Source organism: Eptesicus fuscus, chromosome 13 (genome assembly GCF_027574615.1).
Source record: "Eptesicus fuscus isolate TK198812 chromosome 13, DD_ASM_mEF_20220401, whole genome shotgun sequence".
Classification (NCBI taxonomy): domain Eukaryota; kingdom Metazoa; phylum Chordata; class Mammalia; order Chiroptera; family Vespertilionidae; genus Eptesicus; species Eptesicus fuscus.
The window spans coordinates 16,296,391-16,301,861 of record NC_072485.1 but is presented as its reverse complement, the minus strand read 5'-3'; positions in this window follow the sequence as shown (position 1 = coordinate 16,301,861).

Genomic DNA, 5,471 nt, shown 5'->3' with positions numbered 1-5,471 from the left:
TTATTAGATAGGATAGAGGCCAGCTGGTTTGCCCTGAAGGGTGTCCTGGATCAGGGTAGGGGTTCCCTTGGGGAATGGGGTGGCCTGGGCGAGGGGCCTGTGGTTGTTTGCAGGCCAGCCACACCTCCAGGCGACCCAAGCGGAGGCCCTGGGATCTTGGATTTATTTATCTTCTATAATTGAAACTTTGTAGCCTTGAGCGGAGGCCAGGGCTGGCCAGGAAGTTTGGCTTCCTCCATTGCCAGGGAAACCCAAGCCTCCTGCTCGCTCCGTGGCCGCAGCCATTTTTGTTGGGATTTATTTATCTTCTATAATTGAAACTTTGTAGCATTGAGCAGAGGCCTGGGCCAGCCAGGGTGTGTAGGAAGCTTGGCTTTCTCCATTGCCAGGGAAACCCAAGCCTCCTGCCTGCTCCGTGGCCGCAGCCATCTTGGTTGGGTTAATTTGCATACTCATCCTGATTGGCTGGTGGGCATGGCTTGTGGGTGTAGTAGAGGTATGGTCAATTTGCATATTACTCTTTTATTAGATAGGATGAGAAATTGTATTTTTTGCATAATTTCCCCTGATCTTGCCAAGAGCTTCCTGTTCCCTGGTCTCAGAGGTGTCTTTAGGACTACACTCTAAATCTACTTGATTGAAGGTAATATCCCTTTCCAATTTTTGGGAAAGCTCGAGATCATTTGAGGAGGTTATGCCAGTGTCTTCAACTAAGGGGGTAAAGGAAAAGGGTGTGAGGGAAGCATGAGAGGAGCAGTTTTTTTAAATTGGAAAGGGAAACACTTGGGTAGTTCCCAACAGGTGTAAAGACTCATGTGCTACTTCTGGCTCCTTGGAAGCTCCTGGGGTGGTTGTGAGGCGGATCTAGGGAGGCCAGATCCCTCAGAGCTGAATGGTTCGGGTGCATAGCATAGGTGAGGAAAAATTGAACTCAGACATTCTCCAAGGCACCACTAGGTGGCAGAGTGGAGGTTTAAATCCAGGCTGGCTGCTTCCAGTCAAGGCACATTCCAGTATCAGTGATTTGTGCACAAAACAGTGGCTTTCTCATTGTAGTGAGCAGACATACCTCGTTCTGGGGAGGAGGTGTGTAGGAGAATCCTCTTTCAAGCACCCTCCAAAGGGTGTGGTAGAAAAAGCCCAGAAATTTGAATCAAATTGCATAGGGTTGAATCACAGCTGAGCAATCTTGAATGTTATCACCTGCAAAAAGGAAATAATAATGCTGAGCCCATTTGTTGAAGATAGACTTGAGTTGACAGGTACTTCGTAAATTGAATGACTACATAGAGGGTGGAGCATAAGTAAGTTTACAGTTGTTCATATAGCTAATAATACAATAATTAATAAATAATAATACAAGAATAAATAGTGTTTCAAATACTCACAACTATAGACCTATTTTTGCCCACCTCATATTGCAATCATCATTACTTTCTGATCTTTAAGACTGTCCCCATAATCAGGTACTACATAGTAATACAAGATACATAGGGATTCACAGACATAAAACCCATTTTCTAAGTCTATAGTTAGTATTTTTTTAGAGCAGATCTCTCTTTTTTTAAAAAAATGTTTTTATTTATTTCAGAGAGGAATGGAGAGGAAGAGAGAGATAGAAATATCAATGATGAGAGAGAATCATTAATTGGCTGTCTCCTGCACACCCCACACTGGGGATTGAGCTGGTAACTCTAGTATGTACCCTGATTGGAATTCGAACAGTGATCTCCTGGTTCATAGGTCATTGCTCAACCATTTAGCCACACTGGCCAAGCTATAGTGAGTATTTTTTTTTTAAATAACAAGATAAATATTTTCCTAGAATATTAACCAAAATACGATTCATGCATTACAAATTCAATGTACTCTTGCTGATTGATTCTCTAGGCAGTTTGTTTGCAAATGTAGAACTACTAGATGTACAAGAAACAGAATACAGAAACAGAAAGAGCATTCTGATGTGACAGAAAACTAATTTTTGTGTAAGGTAGATTTGAACTCAAATCTAGATTTTTCATCATTTTAGACCTGTAACCTTTAGGCATGTTAACCTCTCTGATATTTCATTTTCTAGTGGACAAAACGGAAATAATAATATTCAGGTCTGCTGTGATGGCATAGAGGATGGTTAAATCCCTGACTGGGACATACATCATGCTTGTCACATAATAGCCACTCAGGGCGTATTGTCCTCTTGAACTGGAAAGACACACAAAACCACCTACTTTATCCCTCTTACATTGAAGATGAGGAAATGCAGCCCCTACATTTTCATTTATTTTGTTTCATTGAAAGGAAAACTATTGGAACTACGGTTCAAGAGCCTTGATGAAAATGTATGAGTTGTAAATAATTACCTACAATGTAAATTAAATATGACTCTTGAGGAAATGTGTATTGTGCAATTAGATCAGGTCAATGGGAATATATATATATAAATGTGCATCATAAAACAACACAGTAAATTACCTCCTTTATTAACTTTGGAACTTTGCCCAAGAAACAGCCATGTTATAAAGTGTCGTATCATCATCATCACCTTTATTGCCATGTGCTAAATGTGATTCTAGGAATAAATGTCAAGGTGGAAATTATTTTATTGCATAAGTCATGGCCAGGAAGTCATGTGTCATACAGACTCACCTTTAGTTTTATCTGAGGAAAGTGAAACACATTTCCCCCTTAATCAAGCTGAGGAGGTTTCATTGATAAATGTAGGTAATGTTAAGAGTCAGCAGTTTCTCTGTGTCCTGTCACTTACCAGGACCACAGCCCAGGGGGGAATTCTCACCCAAAGCAATTTTCTACTGACTTACAGAGATTAAATCACCGATGTGGACCCTAAAGCTCCTACAGGGATTAAAATCACCGATGTGGACCCTCTAGCTCCTCTTGTCTCTAAACCCTTGGAGGGCCAGGGTGCTTATTCCCTATAATATTTGCCCCTCTCTGAAGCATGTTTAATCTACTTCAGAGATCCTTAAGAAATTTACTTGGGTGCAGGAGGTACTTGTCATTCCTGTTAGTGGAGTAAATTAATGGTTTAATTTATCGATGTTAGCCTGGATTTGCTAATTAATAGACTGAATTAATTAATTAATACTCTTTGGGAAGCACTGTCTCTATTGTTACATTTATTACATAAAAGTTAACGTTCTTAATTATATGATTATCAAGTTGAATAGTTAATATTTTCCCTTTACAGTTATAACTCAGAAAAAAATAAACCTTTTCTTCAATATAGTCAAACCAAGTTTCTGTGATTCCCCAAATATGGTATGTTCTTTCACAACTTTGCTCCATTGCATGAGCTGGTTCTTTCCTCTCCACCTTTGGCCTCATAGATTCTCACTGGTTGTTCATATCTAAGATCAAGCATTGTTTCCCTTTCAAACTTATTATTTATTCATTAAAAGCAATAATTAAGTGACAGCACAGTGCTGGGCAGTAGGGATAGTACAATCTCGGCCATATTTGAGAGGACAGTCACAGCATGCTGTGTATTAATGGGTGCACATAATAGGACCATTGAACACAGCCAGAGGACAGCATGTGGAGGTCACTGACTGTGCCCCAGAGGAGGTGACCTACGAGCTGGGTCTTCAAGAACAAGTGAGAATGGCAGGTTTGTTTTCATTAGGAACCAAAAAGCCAAACTGAATTCAAGGGAGGTTTATTGGAAAGAATCAGAGAAATCTCATGGAATCCAATGATGAGAAGTGGTTTGAAGGAGTGGGTTAGGCAACCAGAGTTATATCCCTCTAATCCCCTCCACCAGCTTTTCTCAGTGGTCCCTAACCCCAATTCTTGCCCCTCAGAATAGTAGCACCCAGTGGGACAGAGCATCTAACTGTTGCTGTTCAGCCAAATCCATGATTAATTTCAGCATAACAGGCTGTAAGAACTTCTGCCAATAGAGGTATTTACTGTATTTATTTATTTATTTAAAATATTTTTATTGATTTCAGAGAGGAAGGGAGAGGGAGAGAGAGAGAAACATCAATGATGAGAGAGAATCATTGGTTGGCTGCCTCCTTCATACCCCCTACTGAGGATCGAGTCCTCAACCCGGGCTTGTGCCCTGACCGGGAATCAAACCATGATCTCTGGCTTCAAAGGTTGACGCTGAACCACTGAGCCATGCCAGCTGGGCTGTCTTTATTTATTTTTAATAAGGACACCTGAACTGTAATATGTCCCTTTCTTTGGAGACTCTAGATGACAAGGAGTAACCAACTTCAGACAACTTTATTTTTCATTGTGAAACTCTAAAACTTTGCCCTGGGGAAGCCCATAGCTTGAGTTTTAGGGGACAGTTTATCAATGATGGCGGTTGAACCAGCTGCTTTTTTCCCTCTCCTTGTTGACTGCTGACTTCACTTCACCTGGACATGGCACTTTCCTTTGCCCTGCTGGGGCCCCACAGCTAATTCCACATATTCCCCAAAGGTCTGTGGCTTGCCAACGCACTCCCACTTTATGTCTAAGCCAAGAATCATTTTGTTGGCAGGCTAATTGCAGTGGATTTATAATAAGGAACTTGGGGAATCTCTTGGAATCTAACCTCAGGACTGTCTTCCTGAGAAATGGGGAAGATTACAGGCTCTCTCTGTATCTGTTTCATTCTCTCAGTCTCTCTCTTTCTCTGTCTGTAAACCAACTTTGCTTCAAGAAAGATGCTCCCCCATAGTAAGAGCCTGTGCAGGACTTTGACATGCCCCAGTCTTAATTCTGTACTGTGGGTCTGTTGTTTCTAATTCTGGGAGAGTGCCCAATCACATCTTCTGGGACTTTGGGAGGATATGTCTAAATATCCCCCCAAATATGTCATCCACACTATGCCGGGCAATGGGTACAGCAAGCATAAGGCTGGAAGAGGCACGTATAGGGAACTTCAAGTGGTTTAGCATGTCTGAGTGTAGCATTTAGGGTGGGATATAATGAGAGATGACATAAAGAAGCAAACAAGGATGGAATTGTGAAAGGCCTTGATGCCACGATAAGGAGTCGAGGCTATAAGAAGCCATACTCCCTCCTCTTCAGGCCCTTACACGTGGTGCACCTTCTATCTGGAGGGGACACCATCCTTCCTCTCCTTTATTCACTAAGTATTTGCCTTCAGCTTAGATGTACCTCCTCTGAAATCCTTCCCTGACCTCCCAAACCTGGGTTAGTTGTGTGTTTCCCTAGCTCTGCGTGTCTGCTCTGAGCAGTGCTCATATCTCTCTCTGTATTCTGATCGTCTCTTCACTTTTCTGTCTCTTTCACTAGAATATAAACAGCCACCTTGTCTGAATGTTGTGTTGTTGTTTTTTTATCCATAGCACAGTGCCTGATAACCTTAGACATTCAGTAAATATCTGTGAGTAAATCAATGCATGAGATGATGTTAAATCCAGCCATAGCAGTACCCCTTTCCTTACTTGAAGGTTAAGTATGATTTTTGCTTCTCAGGTAGACCAGCTGGC